At 38.2% G+C, this 24,339-nt stretch overlaps 1 protein-coding gene across 1 annotated transcript in view; it reads right to left on the reverse strand.

Moving 5' to 3' along the window:
- The window catches only part of MBD3L1 (methyl-CpG binding domain protein 3 like 1), a 46,567-nt gene extending 22,266 nt beyond the window's left edge, over positions 1-24,301 (reverse strand). The window contains exons 1-2 of the mRNA XM_077119562.1: positions 24,266-24,301; positions 14,064-14,188 (exon numbers count right to left, since the gene is read on the reverse strand). The gene's annotated coding sequence lies outside the window, so the exon portion shown is untranslated. The remainder of the gene's footprint in view (positions 1-14,063; positions 14,189-24,265) is intronic.
- Between the last annotated feature and the right edge of the window lie 38 nt (positions 24,302-24,339).

Consider the following 24,339-nt stretch of genomic DNA (forward strand, 5'->3'; position numbering starts at 1 on the left):
TACTGTATGTTGGAAACTTTGATTAGCTTATCTCCATGGAGATGTGACTCAATCAAGTGGGGGTATTAAACTTGATTAGGTGGAGGTGTTTCCACTGTGCCAGGTGGGTCTTGATTGATTTTACTGGGATCCTTTAAAAGAGAGAAAGTCACTGATTCTGAGGAAGCAGAGAATGCTGCAAACCCATGAAGCAATGTCCATCAGCCAGCGACTTCTGGAGATGAAAAAGGAAAACGCCTCCTGGGGAGCTATATGAAACAAGAAGCCAGAAGAGAAAGCTAGCAGATGTCACCATGTGCCCTTCCAGCAGAGAGAGAAACCCTGAACGTCATTGGCCTTCTTGAATCAAGGTATCTTTCCCTGGATGCCTTCAACTGGACATTTCTATAGACTTCTTTTAATTGGGACATTTTCTTGGTCTTAGAACTGTAAACTAGCAACTTGCTACATCCCCCTTTATAAAAGCCATTCTGTTCCTGGTATATTGCATTGCAGCAACTAGCAAACTAGAAAAATTCCCAATATGTTTTCTAAACTAGGTCGTATTAGAAATTTAGCTTTCATGGGTATGGGTTCCACTCACTCTGTTCCAAAATATCTATTAACTCAGGCTCTTATATTATTTTTGCCTACCAGAGCATCAATATAACAGCCTATGTTACTTTCTTCATCTTTGTTAATATGGCTTTTCAGCATTGTCCTATGGGATCAAGTATTTTTCTTGTGGCTTTGGCCAGGAGATAGAGAATACTGAGCCCCTATAGCAAGATAAGTTCTTCTTGTGTTGCCATTCCTTTTCTTTGCTTGCTTTACATTTTATTCCATACTGCCCTAATCATTAAGCAGTCTTAGGTATGCAAAACTTCTGTCTGCTACTGCCAATGTTTGTAAATGATGTGCTTATCCGCTGAAACTCCCCATTCCTACTATTGAAGTGATTCATAAAATGTTCTGTGTTTTCACTATTGGTACAGGATTTTCCCATTCTGGATTAAATGAGGATGGTCTTATTACTTTTTCAAACTTGAACAGTGCTCTGAATGTATACTTTTTACCCTGACTTAATCCTTCAGCAGTTCTAATGGCACGTATTCATTTGCCCATTGGGGTGAGCCCCTGTGAAAATTATGAATAAAGACATCGTCTTTTGACTTGGCGCAGATCTTAGTATGAAGTATTCAATTTGGTCTGTTGCTCCTTTTTCTAAGAGACCATTAGTATGTCTGTCTTAAATGACTGTCTATATCCCAGCTTCAACCAGGATAGTAGTAGCATCTCCAGCAGAATATCAAGTTCCTGTTTTCACTGCTGTTAAATTTGGTAAGACCCACCCCCACTTAATTCCCAATCCCTAGAGAGCTAATCGAACAACAATCTTCCTATCTGTAAAGGTTTTTCTCCAAAGATTCCAACTATTTCAATCAGTCAAGCATCATTAGGTATGTCACCTTATTGTATTAACTCACTGCCTGTTAGCAGCAAGTTCCATTTGGATACAAAACTAATAGCCACTGCCTTTCAGCTGTTTCTCCATTTTGTGAGACCTCTTGCATTAATTATGATTTCTTGTTTGGTAAATGCCCTTTGCTCTTTTACTGCAATAGGGATGCTGTCATTACTGGTTTGTTTTTGTTTTAGTAATTGCCATGGGGCTTGCTTCCCATCCATCTTGGTTTTATGGATCATCTGGAAAGTCATCATCACCCAGCAAGAGATTTGAGATAGTATCTGGAGCACATGAGTCGGGATTTGGAATTGGGATCCTTTAGTTGCAATATTTCTGGACAGAATTTTCCCTTCATTTTACCTTTGTTTATATTACTTATTGCTCCCATTAATCAAGAAAGTATTTCATTCTTCTTGCTATTTTAATTATAGGATATAAATCCTCCAATCAGGTGATGAGGCCAACGTCTGGAGTGTCTCAAAAACTAAATTTTTGTCTTAGGCCTCTATTGGCCTCCAAGGATCCTCATTTCATAGCCTGTAGTTTTCCCTTTTATTTGCTTAAAATACCTATCAACTTCTTCAGGATCCTCTAAGCATTTCTATTTTTTTATTTTTCTTTTACCCTTTCAAACATAAATGCCATCTAGTTTCATGCCCTAAGAAGGTATTTGTGCTAGAACCGCGTCTTGCCAACTGTGCATATTGTCCTATGAATACTGTGCGAATAAACCAAAAGCAGATCTAAATCAAAAGTAAAGCAGGATACTCTATATAAAAGTCAAACATAAAAAGAGTAACTTTAAAGTAAAAATATGGTAATAAATAAAACAACCAAAAAAGCTGTAATCTTGATATGAATGTCAGACAATTGTCTTAACAAGTTGAGTAGAATATAGAATACATCAGAGGGGTAAACTTCATCATAGTAAAATATTTAATTCACAGTGGCATATAACATTCATACATTGTACCAAACAAAGTAACAAAGTAACCTACATAAAAATAAATTTAAAAATCTGGAAATTGAAAAATAAATTTTAAAAGACATGTTAGCCTATAGTTCATCAAATAGACAACTCGGAGATATAGGGTATAGATCATCCAGATAATATAAATAAGAAATTAAAAATAGAATATGTACATGTTTAATATCTACAATTTGTTTCCTGGTGGTCTGGTCTTTTGCACAAAAGTGATGAACTGGACTCATAAAAAAAAAAAAGTAAAGCAGGCTCTTACTCGTCTTAGCTTAAAAGATCAGTGCACTTTCTTTGCTCACTTAATTGCAGCTTTAATATTTCTAATGTACGATATCCAGGTCAGGACACACAATACATTTAAAGGTGGAGGATATCAGTCTTAATAATGCATCATCCCAATAGCCCCTGGATTGTATACAAATACCTTTTAAAGAGGGAACCTCAGAGGCAGGTAAGGAGGCACAGGTCTGACTTCAGAGTGTCAGAGACAAAGGCAGCCAGTTTCTTCATATTACAGCACATGCATTGCAACTGTGGGTCAGAGACCTAAGGTTGATCTGTCTCTGTGCGAAGCTCATTCAAGCAGAATTTTCACTGTGTTTTTTGTTTGTTTGTTTTAAATGAGAAGTGGTAGTCTGGACTGGCACTAACCAGTCCACATTGTTTCTTCACACAAATGTCTGGTTGTCACATTACAAAAACATGATTTTACATTCTATTTGAGATCAACATGTTTAAAATATTTATTTGCTTTTCTCGACCTATTTACATGTTATTTTGTCATCAAGACATGTTTCTAAGCTTTTTTGGGAATTCAAGATCATTAATATCATTTCAATATGCAATAGGTAAACAGTCATTTGGTCAAAAATAAGGGGGTCTGGGAACCAAGGAAGTTATGAGCAGAACAGAAAGAAAATCATGCACAGCAAGTTGCAGCAATAGGTGTATTATAAATTCGTCAAAATTATTAGGAAATGGGGACCGAGAGGGAAAGAAGTGAGACAAACTTCCTGAGCTCAATTTTGGAGATCCACAACTGAGAGGTGACATAGAGCCTCACTTTGAAAGACCACTTAGCACTCCAACATGCTAATGAGAAAGGATATCATCACAAGGAGAATATTGGTAATCTAGCAGGATCCAAAGTAAAAACATAGAAGCTTGTAGAGACAAAGAAAAACAAAGAATGAACATTCCTGGAGCCTGCCCATGCCAAAAAAAAAAAAAGAATGAACAGCATAACTTTCAGAGGTGCAAGAGTTATACTGAAGATTGCCTTCTCCAATGAAAAATGTGGATGCCGAAGGGAAAGAGGCTGGTAGGAGAAAAACAGGAGCTAAACCCGAATTTGACATCTTGCAAGAAGGAGAAAAACAATTTTCATTTTCCAGGAGAAATCACTGCACAACCTGAATGAAAAAGCTGAGAGTAGCCAAGTCTAAAAGCAAATCATTGTGCAGGAATCCTGCTGTAATAAGACTGAGCATGGAAGCAAAAATATATATATTGCTTACATGCTAGGCTGTGATCATATCATGGATGCCATAAGAAAGAAATTCAATATGTGGATGAATAAAGAATGTTTCTCATAGTAACACAAATTCAGTCCTAGATTAACTGGGTGATTTTTTTTTCTTTCTGAAAGTTATAAAATACCTGCGTTTCTCAAAGTCATCAGAGAGATGGGAAGATGGAGTTAATGTGAAAGTTTGCAGGGGATGCTACAAAATCATGCCTCCAGGCAAAGTGGGTCCTGAGTGGGTCAAAGGATCTTGATGTAAAATGCTCTAATACTATTGTACTGATATTAATATTGTAAAATATCTGTGTTCCTCAACACAGATATTTTACAAAATCATGCATTCTACAAAATCATGCCTCCAGCCAAAGTCGATCGTGAATCAAAGGATCTTGCGGAAAAACACTGCAATACTATTGTATCAATATTAATCTTACTGAAAAATGCTGTAATACTACTGTACCGATGTTAAATGTTCCATTCTAGAGAATGACTATGGTGAGCTACGATGTACTTTAGGGAAAGGGCCAGATTGGACTTCTAAAAGCAAACACTCTTGGGCTAATCTTTGCATTTCTTCATAAGTTCACAGGAAGGTTTTGCTTTTATGTTTGTACTTTTTGCAGGTGCCTCTAAGTATGGGTGGCTTCTCTGGTTTGGTGTTGTGTGCTCTGTTGCCTCACAGACTCACAGTGCCAGTCACCCTCTGGGGCTTAGGCCACACGAAACTAGACAACACTTAACGCTGGGGAAATCACAGGCACGCCCTCACAAACGTGTGCATGTGCTCACACACACACACACACACACACACACACTCATTCTCCACAGCAAGAACAAATGCTGCAACATGTTCACAAGGAATAATACAGGCCTGACCACTGGCCCAGGGCATTCTACCCTTAACAAGCAGATCACAGTCTTCAGGAAACTTTTCACAACAGCAGTGGAAGCCCTGTATCTTTGCACTTCCACCGCCTTCACCTCTGTCAAGGGTGGGGTTGAAACAACGACCAGGTGGTCTCTGACTGGGGTGGTCTTGTTAAGCCCTAGCTCAATGACTGATTGATTGCAATTTCCCAATCAAAAGTCATGATCTGCACTCAGCTGCACCCCAACCACCACCACACTAGCTCTCGGGAAAGAGGGTTGCCATACCCCTCTCCATCTGCTGCAGCCAGCCAAGAGCCTGAACTGATGCAGTTAGCTTCAAGAGTGTGTTAGAGATGTCTATTTCCCCCCTTCAGTTTTGTCAGTGTTTCCTTCATTTATTTTGGGGAACCCTGGTTAGGTGAATAAATATTTGGATTTTTTAATTCTTGGTGGAGTGCCTCTTTTATTCATATATAATATTCTTATTTATCTCTTTGAACAGTTTGCAATTAAGTCTTTCTCCAATATTATATAGCTACTCCTGTTGTTTTATAGTTACCGTCTGCATGGAATACCTTTTCCAACCATTCGATTTCAACCTATTTGTGCCCTTGGGTCTAACGTGGGTCTCTTGTAGACAGAAAATATAGGCATCATATTTTTTATTCATTCTGCCAATCTGTTGTTTTGATTGGGGAGTTTAATCCATTAATATTCAATGTTTTGTGTACAGGCTGATCTTACTTAAATCATTTTATTTTTGGCTTTTATTTGTCATATCCTTTTTTTTTTTGTCCTTATATTCACCCTTACAGATAATCTTCATTTCTATACTCTCCTCCAAGCATCCTTTTACTGTCTTTTCCTTTCATCCTGCAGAACTCCCTTTAGTATTTGTTGTAAGGCAGGTCTCCTGTTGATGAACTTTCTCAGTTTCTTTTTATCTGTGAATATTTTAAACTCCCTCATTTTTGATGGACTATTGTGTCAGATAAATACTTGACTAGAAGTTTTTCTTTTTCAGTGTCTTAAATATGTCAAATCATTGCTTTCTTACTTCCATGAGAAATTGACAGTCTCACTGAGTATCCATTGTACATGTCGAATTGCTTTTCTCTTGATGCTTTCAGAATTCTCTTTTCTTTTGCATTTAACATTCTGATTAGTAAGTATCTTGGTATAGGTCTATTAGGCTTTATTCTATCATAGTACATTGTGATTCTTGGACATGTACATTTATGTCTTTCATTAGCAGAAATTGTTCAGCCATTGTTTTCTCAAATATTCTTTCTGCCTCTATTCCCTTCTCTTTTCCTCCTGGGACACCCATGATGCATATATTTGTGTACTTTGTGCTTGTATTAATTCCCTGACACTCTGCCCAATTTCTTCCATTCTTTTCTCTATCTGTGCTTTTGTCTGTAAAATTTTGAATGTCCTATCCTCTTGTTCACTAATCCCTTATTCTGCCTGTTCAAATCTGCTGTTTATGCCTCTAGTGTATTTCAAATTTCTTCTAACATGCCTTTCATTTCAAGAAGCTCTATTTTTTGCATGGTTTCAATCCCTTTATATTCAACAGTGTCTTCTCAGTACCCTTTATATCTTTGCCATATTTCCCTTCATCTCCTTGAATTGAGTTAGATTTATTTGAGCAGCATTGATTAGTTGTTTCAAATAATGTATCTCATCTGAGGTTTTATTTTTTGCCTTTGCTGTGCCATACTTCCTGTTTCTTAGTATGGCTTGTAATTTTGTGCTGATGTCTACGCATCTGATTTTCTTGGACTTCAATTTCTCTACTTGCCTAGAATTTTCTTGTTGACTGGCTTTGTGGCAAAGTTCTACCTTGACACTTAGTTCAAGTTGGTCTGTTTCTTTAGAATATATAGCTACTATTTAATGACCAGTTTTTCAGCTCTAATTTATTTGTTTTCTGCCCTGGATATACAGCACAATTTTTGAGAATGCATTATATGTGCAATGGTTTCACCCCAGGAGAAATCTTCCTTTCCCCCTTTCCTCCTCAGGTAATGTTGACCTGTTATGTTTGTTTTTATTTGCTTCTATATATTTTTAATACTCCTGTCATTATCTCTAGTTGCTTTCACCTTGAAGGCTAGTTCTAGGAGGGAAGCCCAGAGAGCACTTTCCCACATCAGTTTTTCCCAGTCAGAACAGACATGGGTACTCGCAAAGTGGGTATAAATCTGTTCAAAAGTGCCCTGGGGAGGAGATCCAGAAGAATGTCAATCTTCTCTTGGATAGCCACCTGAATCTCTGCTTTCTTGGCCTGCTTAGAAAGATGGCACTTCCCAGCCGACTGTTTCCCACAGTCCTAAGGTGGTATGTTTGCTCTCAGCCAACTCTGCCTCTGCTTGGGCATGGTTAAAGCTAATGCTACTAGCCACTTTTTTGCTGTGACAGGTTGAAACTTTTGCTCATATCCCAGATGCTGCGATCTGGATTCTCTAATCAAAAGCCACAAAATGTTCTGGACTGTGTCTACTTTTCTCTTGGGGAAGAGCTGCCTTTTTTCAAACTGTTCCCTACCACCCCAAGCCAGCACTGTTTCTCTCAATAAGCCCCTCTTCTACCCTACGAGGGGTGGGGTTGAAACCAAGTCTACTGGTTGCTTTCTGTCCTGGCAGGTTGAAACTGTATCTGTCCTTGGAGCTGGAACCCTGCACTCCAAAACTCACTAATCACAAGCTGAAGTTAGTGTCCAGCCTTCTTTCCTAATTTTCTCGTGCGAGAGCCACCCACCCTTCAGTCACCCTTTTCCCCACTGTCCCAAGAAATTATTGCATCTCTAAATAAGTTTTGTTTCCTCCCCTGCTGGTGGCAGAGTTGAAACAGAGGTTGCTGACTGCTTTCTGGCTTGAAAGTTTAGCTGTCCTCAGAGCTGAAATCCAGTAATCTGAATTCACTGATCAAAAACTACACTCAGTATCCAGCAGTGCTCCCAATTATTGGGAAAAAGGACTTCTACAGTCAGGGAGTGGCCTGCCATGCCATTGGGGGATGGGCATCAGCTTCAGCAGAGTGGGGAGATCCAGTCACTGATTTTTACCACCACTTATCAGACTATTCCTTCCATTCTTCCTTGGGTGATGGACACTGATTTCTGGTCTTTGGAGAACCCAAACAGTTGTTTCAGATGGATCCCAGGTGTTTACTAGCTGCTTTAGAGGACAAATTGAATCCTGGAGTTCCCTACTACATGATTTGGCTTCTTCTTTGTCCTTGTTTTATATTTTTAAAAGCTGCACTGTATACATTGACTATTTTTTTTTTAAATCTTACCCTTGGGTTTTATTCCCTGTGATGTCTGTTTCTTTTTTTAAAAAATATATTTTTATTGAGAACTATTCATACACATACAGTCCAACCATATTATACAATCAATGGCTCACAATATCATCACAAGAGATGTGTATTCATCACCATTTTTAGATATTCATCATCATTTTGAGAATATTTGCATCACTGCAGAAAAAGAAATAAAAAGAAAAAACTCATGCATCCTACACCCTTTACCCATCCCTCTCACTGACTACCAGTATTTCAATTTACCCAAATTTTACCCTTTATCCCCCCTTTATTTATTTTGTATCCTTATTTTTTTATTCATCTGTCCATATCCTGGATAAAAGGAGCATCAGACACAAGGTTTTCACAATCGCATGGTCATATTGTAAAAGTTATGTCATCTTCAAGAATCAAGGGTACTGGAACACAGTTCAACAGTTTCAGGTACTTCCCTCCAGCTACTTTAATACACCATAAACTAAAAAGGGATATCTATAATACATAAGAATAACCTCCAGGATAAACTCTCGACTCCATTTGAAATCTCTCAGCCACTGAAACTTTACCTTGTTTCATTTCTCTCTTTCTCCTTTTGGTCGAGAAGGTTTTCTCAATCCCATGATGCTGGGTTCCTGCTCATCCCCAAGAGTCAGGTCCCACATTGCCAGAGAGATTTACATCCCTGAGAGTCTTTTCCCACATAGTGGGGAGGGCAGTGAGTTCACCTGCCAAGTTGACTTAGGGAGAGAGGCCACATCTGAGTAACAAAAGAGGTTCTCTGAAGGTGACTCTTAAGTGTAATTATCAGTAGATTCAGCCTCTCCTTTGCAGGAATAAGCATCATAGGAGCAAGCCCCAAGATCAAAGTCTCAGTCTATTGAATTGGCTGTCTCCACTTTTGTGAGAATATCAGTAATTCCCCCACACAGGGAAATTTTAATATAAAGAATTATTAACTAGAAGCAGGGAATTACCTTCTGAGGAGAAAAGAAAATGCGAAAGAATATAGAAATAGCACATATAGTGAGCGGACTCCACTTCTAGGGCTGAGGCTGAATACCTAAAGAAAGGGGCACTTTGCCTGCCATGAGACCTCATAGCAAAGGGTGTGACTGTGGTCTAGAGTGTGGCAGAGAAATTCCCTGAGATGCTTCAGGCCAGGGCTGGTAAGCAAGAAACCACCTCTGGAGGGTCAGACCAATTTCCTGGGATGTTACCTGTTGGGGCTTCTTTGAGACTCACTGAGCATCACTAAAAAATAGTTTCCATAGAGGTGCCAGAAAAATTCACTGGGAAGCTGCCCAGTGGTGTGATCAAAAAACGTGCTGAGAGGTCCTCCATCAGGGTGCCACTAAAACTTACTAGGAATAACTGCCATCAGGTATCCTGTCTGCTGCTGGCCTCCACCCACCACAAGTGCTAATAGGAAAGACCACAACAAACCAGGAAGATAATTCCTTTCCTTGTTCAATGTCCCACCAGCACACTCAACTGAAAAAGGGAAAGTGTTTGCAGGGTCCAACCTTAGTATCACAAAGCAGTGCAAAGAAAGATGGATTTGGAGATGAGAGGAAATTAATTGATAACTGAAACAGGCATTTATAGCTTTGGGAATCTACGGAACTTTGAACACAAACTGATCCCCCACTTTTTTTTTTCATTTTTAAAGTTTTATTTGCACATCATACAGCCCAACCTAAGTAAATAGATGTGCCTTTGCCACCATAATCTACATGAAGACATTTCCTTTTCTTCCACAAAGAATCCATACCCCTCCCCCATATCCCACTCTTGCTGACATTAAGTTTGGCATTTATTACATTCAATGGAAGCATATTACAGTGTTACTGTTGACTACAGACCCTAGCTTACATCAACTGTATTTTTTTCCTGTACACCACCCCAATTTCAACACCTTGCAGTGTTGATGTTCATTTGTCCTCCCTCATGCAGAAACATTTTCTATAGCACTTGTAGCTTTCTGTTTATCTTAAAAACAGCTTTATCCACACACCATACAATCCATCCTAAGTAAACTAGCAGTGGTTCCTGGGATAATCACATAGTTATGCATTCACCACCACAATCTATATGAGGACATTTCCATTTCTTCGAGAAAGAAAATGATAGAGGAAGGAAAAAAAATGAAGAATATTTATAAAAATATAAATAAATAAAACTAAATTCAGATAAAAAGAAGAAACACCAAAAGAGATCAGACTTCAATTAGAGATATTAATTAAGGTGGTTAGGACTAAGATAAATCAGACTAAAGGGTAAAAGATGATTTTGACTGTGTTTTAAAACTTCAATTTCTGTGTGAGACCAAAGGAAGAGATGTTTATTTGGTACAAAATTTATATTTTCTGCAGCACACTATTGTAGGGCCCATTTGTTTGAACACCATAAATACATGGAACCTTGAACAGGGAGTGAGATCTTGTTGGTTTGTAGAGATTACTGTGATGCCTTGATACATACCAGAGTAATCTGGTCAGAGAATAAAAAAGTATTTGCAAGCCCCCCCTTGAGGGACTGGGGGAAAATGTTGAAATATTAAGCTTCCCCACCTGGGAAGTTCCTGATAGTCTCGCAAGCCTTAGGGACTGCCAATTTAATAGCTCGAGCCTTTGAACTTCGGTCTTGCCCTTATGAAACTTATTTCTGCAAAGGAGAAGCTAAGCTGACTGATAATCATGCCTGAGTCATCCCCAAAGAACCTTTCTTGTTGCTAAGATGTGCCCTCTCTCTCTCTCAAAGCCAACTCAGCAGGTGAACTCACTGCCCTCCCCACTATGTGGGACATGACTCCCAGGGGTGTAAATCTCCCTGGCAACGTGGGACTTGATTCCCAGGGATGAGTAAGGACCTAGCATTGTGGGATTGGGAGAGATTTCTTGACCAAGAGGGACAAGAGAAATGTAAAAAATAAAGTTTCAGTGGCTAAGAGAATCTTAACAGAGTCTAGAGGTTATCCTGGAAGTTATTTGTATGCATTATATAGATATTCCTTTTTAGTTTTTAGTGAATTAGAATAACTAGAAGGAAATACCTGAAACTTCTGAACTGTACTCCAGTAGCCTTGATTCTTGAAGATGATTGTATAACTATATAGCTTTTACAATGTAACCATGTGATTGTGAAAACCTTGTGGCTTAACACTCCCTTTATCCAGTGTGTGAACAGATAAGTAACAAAATAAAGACAAAAATAAATAAATTATACAGGGGATAAGGGGTATGGGATGTTTTGGGTGTTCTTCTTCATTTTATTTTATTCTTATATGTATTTTTGGAGAAATGAATATGTTCAAAATATGATTGTGGTGATGAATAAACAACTATATGATGATACTATAAACCACTGATTGTATACATTGGATGATTATATGGTATGCCAAGATATCTCAATAAAATTGTATTAAAAAAAAAGTCTACTGAGAAATAAAGATTACATGAATCAAAAAAAAATAAATGGGCAAAAGACTTGAATAGATATTTCTCCAAAAAGGATATCCAAACAGCTAAAAAAGCACATGTAAAGATGCTCAACATCACTAGCTATTAGAAAAACGCAAATCAAAACCACTGATTTTGCTGGTGGGAATGTAAAATGGTGCAGCCACTGCGGAAGACCATTTGTCAGTTCCTCAGGAAACTAGGTATAGAATTACCATATGATCCCATAATTCTGCTATCTGGAAGTACTGAAAGCATGGGTTCAAACAAATATTTGCACATCAATGTTCATAACAGCATTTTCATAATTTCCAAAAGATAGAAGTAACACAAGCACCCATAACTCATGAATGGATAAACCTAATATGGTATATGCATACTGTTCTAGTTTGCTAGCTGCCAGAATGCAATATACCAGAAACAGAATGGCTTTTAAAAAGGGAATTAAATAAGTTCTAGTTTACAGTTCTAAGGCTGAGAAAACGTCCCAATTAAACAAGTCTATAGAAATGTCCAATTACAGGCATCCAGGGAAAGATACCTTGATTCAAGAAAGCCAGTGAAGTTCAGGGTTTCTCTCTCAAGTGGGAAGGCCCACGGCAAACACAGTCAGTTTCTCTCTCAGCTGGAAGGGCCCATGGCGAACATGGCATCATCTGCTAGCTTTCTCTCCGGGCTTCCTGTTTCATGAAACTCCCCAGGAGGCGTTTTCCTTCTTCATCTCCAAAGGTCACTGGCTTGTGGGCTCTCTACTTCTCAAGGCTATGTCATTCTTCTCTGCTCTCTCTGAATCTCACTCATTCTCCAAAATTTTCTCTCTTTTATAGGACTCCAAAAACTTATCAAGACCCACTCAAATGGGTGGAGACATGTTGTCACTTAATCCAGCTTAACAACCATTCTTGACTAAATCACATCATCCAGGAAGATGATCTGATTACAGTTTCAAACATACAGTACTGAATAGGGAATGGGATTTTGATTAAAACATGGCTTTTTCTAGGGGACATACATCCATTCAAACCAGCACACATACAATGGAATATTATTTAGCTGGAAAATGAATGAAATCCTGATACATGCAATAAATGTGTGAACCTTGCAGACATTATGCTGAGTAAAATAAGCCAGACACAAAAGGAAAAGTATTGTATGATCTCACTAATTATAGTAAGTGAACTCATAGACTTTGAATCCAGAATATGGATTACCAAGAGATAGACTGGGAAAAGAGAACGGTGAACGAATGCTTGATTTGTACAGTATTTCTTTTTAGGTTGATTGTAAATGTTTAGAAGTGGATGGTGATGATGGCAGCACATTGTGGTGCATGTAATCAATAGCACTGAATTATGTATGTGGAAAGAGGAAATTTTGGGTCTTGTATGTCACTAGAATGAAAGTTAGAAGATAAGCATAGGAATGAATAAGATCATGAACCCTGATGTGGTCAATGGACAGGATGGGCTGGGGTAAGTATACAAATATTCTTTCATGAATTATAATAAATGCATGACACTAATACAACATGTTAATAATTGGTGGTATATGGGAAAATGTACCTAACGTAAACTATAGACTCTAGTTAACAGCAATATTTTAATATTCCTTCACCAATGGTAACAAAGGTACCACACTAAAGCAAAGTGTCAATGATAGGATGGTATATGGAAACACTGTAATTTTATCATGACTTTCCTGTAAAACTAGAACTTCTTTAATTTAAAAAAGCAATAATTTAAAAAAACATTATGCTAAGTGAAAAAGGTCAACCAAATTACTACATATTATATATTTCCATTTATAGAAAATATAAATATGAATACATTAAGAGAGACAGAAATATATTAGTGTTTATGTAGGGCTGGGGCAAGATAGAGGGACTCAGTGGTGACTGCTAAGGTGTATAGGGTTTTTCTTTTTTGAGTAATGAAAATGTTCTAAAATTGATTGTGTTCATGAATGCATAGTTCTGTAATTATACGAAAAGCCACTGATTATACAATTTGGATGGACTGTATGGTATGTGAATATATCGAAATATAACTGATTTAAAAAAAAAGACGTTAGTTAGAAAATGTACGGTTCCAGTGGGTTTTGTAAACCGAGAATTAATAAACTAAACTACAAGTCAAAAAAAATTGCCCATGCAAATAAATAAACAAACATATAATAAATAAATAAATAAAAATTACCAGGCATGCAAAGAAGCTGGCAAATATAATCCACAAAGAGGTAAAAAAAACATTAAAAATGACCCAGAGATGAGTCAGGCGATAGAATAAGTAGACAATGACATCAAGAGGTTTTATAAAATACACCACGTTTAAAAACGTAGAGGAAGCATACATATGGTTGAAATAGAGCATCCATGAAACACACACACAGGTTGAGAATCAGTCATTGCTGGAGATGATATGGCTGTGCCTCATTGTAAAAATTGTTGGAAATTTACCCTCTGTGACTTACCAGTAAGCTAGTCTCAGGAAGGTGTCTCACCATAAGCATTTTGCTACAAAACAAAGCCTGAGAGATGGTGCCAGGGTAAAGTTGCTGGCCTCTGGGTGCTAGCTTCCAGACCTGCATTGCAAGAGCTGTAAAATGATAAAACATGTGAGTGCTTTAGGGGCCACAGGCATTCTGAGACTAAACCATTCAAGGAGCATTGGGGAGAGGGTGCTGTCTGGTGGGAGCTGCTGGCTGCAAAGAAGCAGTCAGGCACTGGAGAAGCCGGAGCACTGTAGGACCCTGGTGTTGGAGAAAGCTGCACATGCTGCGGGAAAATCTGATTGGGGTCAATCATGTCTGGAGAGACCCTCCTCAAAAAAACTTCCATCTAGGCAGAGCAAGAACTAGAAAAACAAGAGCTAAAATATTCTGATCAGTTAAAAGGAACCTATGATAGAGGCCTAGAATAAGTTGGATTGAATGTCAAAGAGCAGACAGAGAACAAGGCCAACCAACAAGAAAACCCTAGGTGAAAGGGAGAAAACGACCTCCAGAGTATAGACACCTGCAGAAAATCACAGCTCATACCAGGAAGCACGAGGATATGGCACAATCAAAGGAACAAACTAACACCTCAACTGAGATACAGGAGTTGCAAAAACTAATTAAAGATGTTCAAATAAATCTTCTAAATCAATTCAATTAGTTGAAGGAAAGCATGGCAAAAGAGACAAAGAATATAAGCAAGATACTGGGTAACCATAAAGAAGAACTCAAAAGCTTGCAAAAAAAAAATGGCAGAAGTTATGGGAATGAAAGCCACAACAGAAGAAATGAATGACACAAATGAGGCATACAACAGCAGATTAGAAGAGGCAGAAGAAAGGATAAGTGAACTAGAGGAGAAGACATTTGAAATCCTATAACACAAAAAAAGTAGATAGGGAAAAGAATGGAAAATATGAGCAGGGCCCCAGGGAATTGAATGACAACATGAAAAGCAGGCGTGTTATGTGTATCCTAGGAAAAGAGAAGGAAAACGGAGCTGAAAAAATAATGGAGAAAACAATCACTGAAAATTTCCCAATTCTTATGAAAGATATAAAATTACATGTTCAAGAAGCACAGTGTACCCCAAACTGAATAGACTGAAATAGACATATTCCAAGACACTTACTTATTCAGACTGTCAAATGTCAAACATAAAGAGAGGATTCTGAAGGCAGCAAGAGAAAATTGATCCATAACATACAATGGGAGTTAGATAAGACAAAGTGTGACTCTCTCAGCAGAAACTATGGAGGCACAAAGGTGGTGGTATGATATATAGGCAATACTGAAAGGGAAAAACTGCCAACCAAGAATCCTATATCCAGAAATACTGTCCTTCAAAAATGAAGGGGGGTTTTAAATATTTATAATAGGCACAGATGGTTCATGAACAAGAGACCTGCTATATAAGGGATACTAAAGAAAGTACTACAGGCAGATAGGAAAACACAGGAGAGAGGTATTTGGAGAAGAATGTGAAAATGAAGATTTAACAGTAAGGGTAATGAAAAGGATAAAAAGAGAGAAAAACAATAAGATATGCCACATAAAATCCAAAAGACAAAATGGTTGAAGAAAGTACTGCCCTTACAGTAATAACATTAAATGTTATTGAATTAAACTCCCATTAACCTTGAAGATATTATGCTGGATGAACTGTGAGGACATAATGGATGTCCTCTATAATGGATGGACCTTGAGGACATTATGTTGATTGAAATGAGATAGAAATAAAAGGACAAATACTAATATGTTCTCACTAATATGAACTAACTATAATGAGAAGACTCTGAGAGTTAAAATTGAGAAGGTTATCAGGAGATAGAATGAGGGTAGAGATTGGGCATTTGATGCTGAAGGTATATAAAATGTTTATTTTTCAGAAACTGAAGGCTTCCATATTGATCCTATGTCAGATAAGCCTTGTATTTCAGAGATAACAATCATTCCAAGAAAATCAAGCAGTTTCATTCCTCTACACTATAAGGTCAACACCCCATCCAGCACAAAGATATTAAAATGGTTATTGGCCAGATATCTATGAAGAGTGAGAGAATGATCAATTGAGAAGTAGGAGGTAACAAAGAAATTAAGATTTAACAAATGACTGTGACTACTGACTCATTATATAGATATCTCTTTTTAATTCCTACTTTATTAGAATAGCTAGAAGGAAATACCTGAAATTGTTTAACTGTAATCCAACAGCCTAGACCTTTTTAATGCAATTTTATTGAGATATATTATATATTCATATATCATATAATCATCCAAATTGTACAATCAGTTGTTCACAGTATCATCATATAGCCATGCATTTGTCATTGCAATTAATTTTTTAACATTTTCATTACTCCAAAAAAATAAAAATAAGAATAAAAGTAAAAATAGAAGTGAAAAGGAACACCAAAGACATCCCATACCCCTATACCCACAATTTTTATTTATTTATTGTGCTTTTTCTCCCTTACTCATCTGTCCATACACTGGACAAAAGGAGTGTAAGTCACAAGTCTTTCGAAATCACACAGCCACACCCTAAAAGCTCTATAGTCATCCAATCATCTTCAAGAATCAAGGCTATGGGATTGCAGCTCAACAGTTTCCAGTATTTCCCTCTAGCTACTCCAATACACATACACACACACACACACACACACACACACACACATACACACACACTCTCTCTGAAAGGGGGTATCATATACTGCATAAAAATAACCTCCAGAATGACCTCTCATCTCTACTTGAAATCTCTCAGTCACTGAAACTTTATTCTGTTTCATTTCTCTTCCCCCTTTTGGTCAAGAAGTCTTGCTCACTGCCATGTCAGGGCCAGGCTCATCCCCTGGAGTCATATCCCATGTTGCCAGAGAGAATCACGACCCTGGGCATCATGTCCCACATGGGGTGGGGGGAAGGCAGTGGGCTCATCCGTGGAGTTGGCTTACAGAGAGAGGCTACATCTGAGCAATTTGACCTTTGATAATGACTGAATAACTATATAGCTTTTATCGTGTGACTGTGCGATAGTAAAAATCTTGTAACTGACACTCCCTTTAGCCAATGTATGCATAGATGAATAATAAAATAAAACCAAAAAGGGCACTGGGATATTTCCAGTCTGGTTCCAAAATGGAGGAATAAGTAGGGAGGGGCAGAGCCTACTTTTCTACCAAAAGCAGCAAGTAGCCAAGCAGAAATTGTCCACATCAACTGTTTTGGAGATCTGGAGACTAGAGGGTTTAGTACAAGGCAAGTGTGGGATGAAGATACTGAGAAACCATAGTCAGAAACTGAATAGTTCTCTCTGTGGCTCCTGGCATCCATCCCTACCTTCAAGGGAAACAGCGGCAGGTGACCCAATCCTTGCCCGGGGGTGACTTCAGACTGGTGGAGCTGCAGGAGTCCTATGCCCCAAGGACAGAGGGGTACACTGACCAGTACCGAGCCAGCTATTGGCCAGTTAAGTTAGAACATGGGATCCTTCCGTTTCAGCCCATTCCAGTCAGATGCTACCAGGTGCCATAGTTCCAACCACATTAGAGGGGAATGATCAAAGACCCATAACAGCCTGACTTCATAGGAATGAGGGGATAAGCCAAAGAGCATCATATACTGGGAAGTCTGGAAGTGCAACATGATAAGGTAGAAGAAAATAAGAGTACTTTGGAGTTTTTCCTGACCCTCTCTCATGACCCTTTGGATCTGATGTATGTACCCTGCATGGGCATACAAAGAAAAATAGAACTTATGGAAATGAAAGACACAGTAAACAAAAGTAAAGATACATGAGGAACACACAACAGCAGAATTGAACAGTCAGAAGAAGGGATCAGCAAGTTAGAAGACAGGGCACCTAAATTTGAACAGACTAAAAAAATATGGAGAAAGAAATGGAAAAAATTGAGCATAGTCTCAGGGAAATGATTGACAAAATGAAGTACACAAATATATGCATCATGGGTGTCCCAGAAGGAGAAGAAAAGGTAAAAAGGGCCAAAAAGAATATTTAAGGAAATAATGGCTGGCAATTTCCCAACCCTTACAACAGATATGAATATGAAAATTCAAGAAAAACTACACATTCTAAACAAAACAAATCCTAACAGACCCTCTCCAAAACATATACTAATCAGACTGTCAAATGCCAAAGAGAAAGTGAGACTCTGAAAGTTGCAAGACACAAGCAATTCACCACATAAAAGGGTGACCCAAATAAGATTAAGCCTCAATTTCACATCAGAGACTATAGAGGCGAGAAAATCACCTCCTTGAGAAAAATTGCCAGGAAGAATTCTTTATACAGCAATGTTGTCCTTCAAATATGAGGAAGAGTTTAAAATAGTCACAGACAAACAGAAGCTGAAAGAGTTCATTAACAAGAGATCTGCCCTACAAGAAATACTAATAAGAAGACTGCCAGCTGAAAAGAAAAGGCAGGATTGGAACAGAGTATAGAAATGAAGATTATAAGTAAGGGGAACTAAAAGAATAAAAAGAGGAAAAATAGACGTGACAAATAAAATCAAAAGATAAAATGGGTGAAGGAAGCAATGCTTTTGCAGTAATAGCATCAAATTTCAATACATTAAATTCCCCAATCAAAATACACGGACTGGCAGGATGATAAAAAGTGTGATCCATCTATATGCTGCATACAAGAGACTCATTTTAGACCTAAAGATACAAATAGGTTGAAAATGAAAGGATGCAAAATGATATTCCATGCAAACAGTAACCAAAAACAGCTGGGGTAGTTATACTAATATGAGACAATACATACTTTAAAGACAAAAAAGTTATGAGGCAAAGAAGGACATTATATATTAATAAAAGGGGCAATTCTTGGGAAGATGGTCAAGTTGACTCAACTGGGACAGAGCAGCCTCTTCAATAAATAGTACTCAAAAAACTGGATATCCATATCCAAAAGAATGAGAGAGGACACCTATCTCACACCTTATACAAAAAATAACTCTAAATGGATCAAAGCCTTAAACAGTACAGCTAAGACCATAAAACTTTTAGAAGAAAATTTAGGGATCTTAAAGATCTTGTGATAGGAGGTGGTTTCCTAGACATTACACTCAAAGAATGAGCAATAAAAGAAGAAATAGATAAATGTTATCTCCTCAAAACTGAACACTTTTGTGCATCAAAAGACTTTATCAGGAAAGAAAAAAAGGCAGTCTATACAAAAGGAGATAATATTTGGAAAGTACATGTTACATAAGGGTTTCATATCCAGAATATATAGTGAGATTCTACAACTTAATAACAATACGAACAACCCAATTTAAAAATGGCCAAAAGACACGGATAGTCACTTTTCCAAAGAGGAAATATAGATGGCTCGAAGACATATAAAAAATTGCTCAACTTCACTGGCCAATAGGGAAATGAAAATCCAAACTATAATGAGATATCATCTCACACCTACTAGAATGGTCATTATGAAAAAAAAAAGAAATCCACAAGTACTGAAAAGGATATGGAGAAAGAAGTACATTTATTCACTGTTGGTGGGAATGTTGAATGTTGCAACCTCTCTGGAAGGCAGTTTGGCGGTTCTTAGGAAGCTCAGTAGAGAATTGCTGTATGATCCAGTAATCCCATTACCAGGTATACATTCAGAGAAACGGAAGGCAGGGATATGAATGGGCATTTGTATACGGACACTGATAGCAGCATTATTTATGATTGCCAAGAGGTGAAAATAGCCCAAATGTCCAACAATGGATGAGCAGATAAACAAACAGTGGTAAATATATATGATGGAATATTACATAGCTATAAGACAGAATAAAGTCATGATGCACGCAACAACGTGGTTAAACCTTGAGGACATTATGTTGAGTGTAATTACCCAGAAACAACAGGCAAAATACCGTATCATCTCAATAGCATGAACTAACAATAATGAACAAACTCTGAGAGTTAAAGTTGAGAACACAGATTCTCAGGAAATAGAAAGACGATAGAGATTGGGCATCTGATGCTGAACAAGTACAGAATATTCAACAGGATCGATTGCAAAGACTCAGAAACGGATATCACAATACTATCTTATGGTAGCACAATATTGTAAGAACACTGAACAAAGATGAGTGTATGGCTGAAAGAGGAAGGCTGGGGGCATGTATGACACCTGAAGGAAAGATAAAGGATAAAAACCGGGACTGTATAACTTAGTGAAACCTAGGTGTACAGTGAGGTGATTAAATGTACAAATAAAACAAAGCTTTTACATGCAGGAGAACAAATGAATATCAATATTGCAATGTGATGGAAATGGGACGGTTTATGGAAAAATACAATCAATGCCAACTAGGGTCTATAGTTAACAGTAACATTGTACTATGTTTTCAGTATTTGTAACAAAGGCAACATACCAAAGCTAATTGTCAATAAGAGGGGAATAAAGAGGAGGGGTATGATGTTCTTGGGGTTGGCGTCTTTATCTCTCCTTTTTATTGTTCTTTAATTCTTCTTTCCATTAGTACAGTGAGTATATTCATGTGTTATGTTGTACCTAAAATGCCCTGTATCATAAACAACTGTAAGAAACAGGAATACATTACAATGTTAACAGTGACTATTTATGGATTCTAACTGTTCCCACTGCAGAAGACATATTACATGGACAAAATCCAAAGGAATCTACAAAAATATATATATATATATTAGTGCTGATAAACAAGTTCAGCAAAATGTCAGGGTACAAAACCATTAGTCAAACATAAGCTGTGCTCCTCTACACCAGCAATGAACATTACAAAACAGAAATTAAGAAAAACACTCTTATTAATAAAATATTTGGAGTAACTTAATCAGTGATATAAAAGACTTGTACACTGAAAACTTCAAAACACTGCTGAAAGAAATCAAAGAAGACCTAAATAAATGGAAAGACACCCTATATTCATGGATTGGAAGAGTTAATATTGCTGAAATGCCGATATTAGCTTAAGTTAGCTAGATTCGATGAAAACCTATCAAAATTCCAACAGCCTTTTTTTCAGAAGAGGAAATCCTAATCCTCAAATTCATATGGAACTGCAAAGGACCCCAAATTGCCAACACAATTTTGAAAAAGCAGAACAAAGTTGGAGGACCCACACTTTCAAATTTCAAACTGTACTCTGAAGCTACAATAATCACACAGTGTGGCATTGGCATAAACATAGACAAATTGATTAATGGACCAGAACTGAAAATCCAGAAATACACCCACATAGCAACTTACTTTTGACAAGGGTGTTAAGTACATGCAATGGGTAAAGAATAGTCTCGTCAACTAATGGTGCCAGCAACTGGATTTCCAATACAAAACAAATCTTCACACTTGGGATTCACCAATGGATTCTTAGATATGGCACCAAAAGTACAAGCAGTGAAAGAAAGAGATCATCAAAATGCAAAACTTTTGTGCATCAAAGGAAATTATCAAGAAAGTGAAGACAACCTACAGAAATATATGTAAACCATATATCAGATAGAGGTTTAATATACAGAATATATAAATAAAATCTACAATTCGTCAGAAAAAGACAAACCAATTTTAAAATGGGAAATTTGCAGTGGTTAATTCTTCCATTATTTGTTCTGCCCCTTTTCCCTTCTCTTCTCCTTCTGGGACACCCATAACGTGAATTCATTCATATGGTTCGTGTCGTCATGCAATTCCCGAGATCCTGTTCATATTTTTCCATTCTTTTCGCTATCTTTTCTTTTGTGTACAAGATTTCAGATTACCTGTTTTCTAGTTATCACTTTAAGCCAACTCTGCAAAAAACCTCTCTACCCGCCCCCTCATCCCTTTGTGGGAAATGGCTCCCAGGGGTGTAAATCTCCCTGGCAACGTGGAGCATGACTCCTGGAAATGAGCCTGGCCCTGGCACTGTGGAATTGACAAAGCCTTCTTTACCAAAAGGGGGAAAAGAAATGGGACAAAATAAAGTTTCAGGGGCTAAGAGATTTCAAACAGAGCCAAGAGGTCATTCTGGAAGTTACTCTAATGAAAGCTTTAGCTAGATATTTCAAACTACCACAGTATGCCATGCCCCAACCAATAGTATTCCTGAAAACTCTAGCGAGTGTCCTAGGCTCTATCTAAGTCTCTATAAAAGTTTTTCATACTATATTTATTTTCTAGAAACTTAATGCTTCCAGATTGAGTCTAGCCAGATAAATTCTGGAGGTACCAGTCTTTCCAAGAATCACCACCAGATTCATTCCTCTACCCCAGAAGGTCAAGACCCCTTTCCAGCACAAAGGTTAAAATGGTCATTGCCCAGTTCTCTCTGAAGATTGAGAGAAAGATCAAATAAGAGGAAGGTTTAACTGAGAAATCAGGATTTAACAAATGACTGTGACTGCTGACTCATTATGTAGGTATTTATTTTTTGTGTCTAGTGTTTTAGAATAACCACAAAGAAATATCTGAAGTTGCTGAACTATAATCCAGTAGCCCTGATCTTTGTAATAATTGTACAACTATACTACAAAAAATATATATCATCGGTTGCCTGTATTTGTATGGAACTACTTCTGGTCGCTTGTTTTGTTCCAATGTTATAATGTGAGTACTACATGGTCTCAATTAACCTACCTTTATTGTAAGTCTTAAAATTGGGTATATTGCAAAACTAAGTGGTCAGTAAGAGGGAGGGTTAAGGGGTATGGGATGTTTGGGTTTTCTTTTTTCTTTTATTTCCTTTGTCTTTTTATTTCTTTTTTTCTGGAGTAATGCAAATGTTCTAAAAATGACCATGCTGATGATTACACAACTACGTAATGATATTGTGAACCACTGACGTACACTTTGGATGGATTGTATGATGTGAAGAAAGCTCAATAAAAACACATTAAAATTTTTTTAATGGGCAAAGGTCTTGAATAGACATTTCTCCAAAGAAATACAAATGGTCAATAGACATCTAAAAAAAATGTTCAACATCATTAGCTATGGGGAAATGTAAATCAAAACCACCATGATATACCACTTCACACCCACAAGGATGGCTATTATTTTAAAAAACAGTGACTAAGAAGTGTTGGAGAGGATGAAGAGAAATTGGAACACTCGGCATTATTGTTGGGAATACAAAGCGATACCACCACAGTAGAAAATAATATGGTGCTTCCTTGAAAAGTTAAATATAGAATTATATGATCCAGCCACTTCAGTTCTAGGCATGTAGCAAGAGAAAATGAAGACAGAATTTCAAACAGATACTTGTAAGCCAAAGTTTGTAGCAGCCCTATTCACAATTGCCGAATTGTAGAAACCTGTGTCCATGAACAAATGAATAAACAAAATGTGGTACATCCACACAATGGAATATTATTCAACCATAAGAAACAATGAACTTATGAGACGTAGCATGGAAGAACCCTGAAAACCTTATGCTCAGTAAAATAAGCAAGATACACAGGACAAATATTATATGTATCACACATAAGAGATAACCACAAATAGCTGCTTAGCAGAGACGGAAAGTAGATTACAGATTACTGAGGAGAGAGGTGGAAATGGAAAAGGGAGAGAGGGATTATGATTTTGGGGTTTTGTTTGTCTTCAGAAATAAAGGGGGAAAACAGGGCCTCATTTCCTGGATTAGGAAAGCATATTGTAGAGAAGTATGCATATGATTCCACTTTTGAAAGACATTAAGCACAGCAAAAGGAGGCCCAGAAAATAAAGGGCCCTTAACAACGCTATACCATTCTATTGGGCTGTGCGAGTTTGGAAAAGGGACCGAAGTTCATGGTCGCGCATCCCGCGATCTGAACAGTCTAGGGATCCACGGAAAACACCGCCTCCAGCCCCGCCTTGGAACTCAACTCCTCCCAAAGTCCCACACCTCCATCCTCGTCCCACCCCACCATCATCACTCCTTATCCCCGTCCACGCACTTGTCCACCAGATCTGGGAGACACAGACACACAGACCGCCCCCAGGCCCACTCTACAGCGGGTCCCCGGCCCTAGTCCTGCCTCCGGGCCCGACCCCTCGGCCTACTCCCCGCCCTCAGCCCCACGCCAAGGCCTGGTGTGCGCCCCCCGAGGCTACGCCAGCCCCAGGGCCCAGCCTTGTACTCAACCTCCGCCCGAAGCCGGGGAACGCAGCTGCCACCCCCGCCCCACGCCTCAGCCCGAGTCCCCACCCTCAGGCGGGGTCCCCAGCGTCTGCCCTCTCCGCCGCGGCCGCGCCGGAACCGGAAGCGGAAGTGCGGCGCTG

The sequence above is a fragment of the Tamandua tetradactyla genome, chromosome 11 (assembly GCF_023851605.1).
Source record: "Tamandua tetradactyla isolate mTamTet1 chromosome 11, mTamTet1.pri, whole genome shotgun sequence".
NCBI classification, from domain to species: domain Eukaryota; kingdom Metazoa; phylum Chordata; class Mammalia; order Pilosa; family Myrmecophagidae; genus Tamandua; species Tamandua tetradactyla.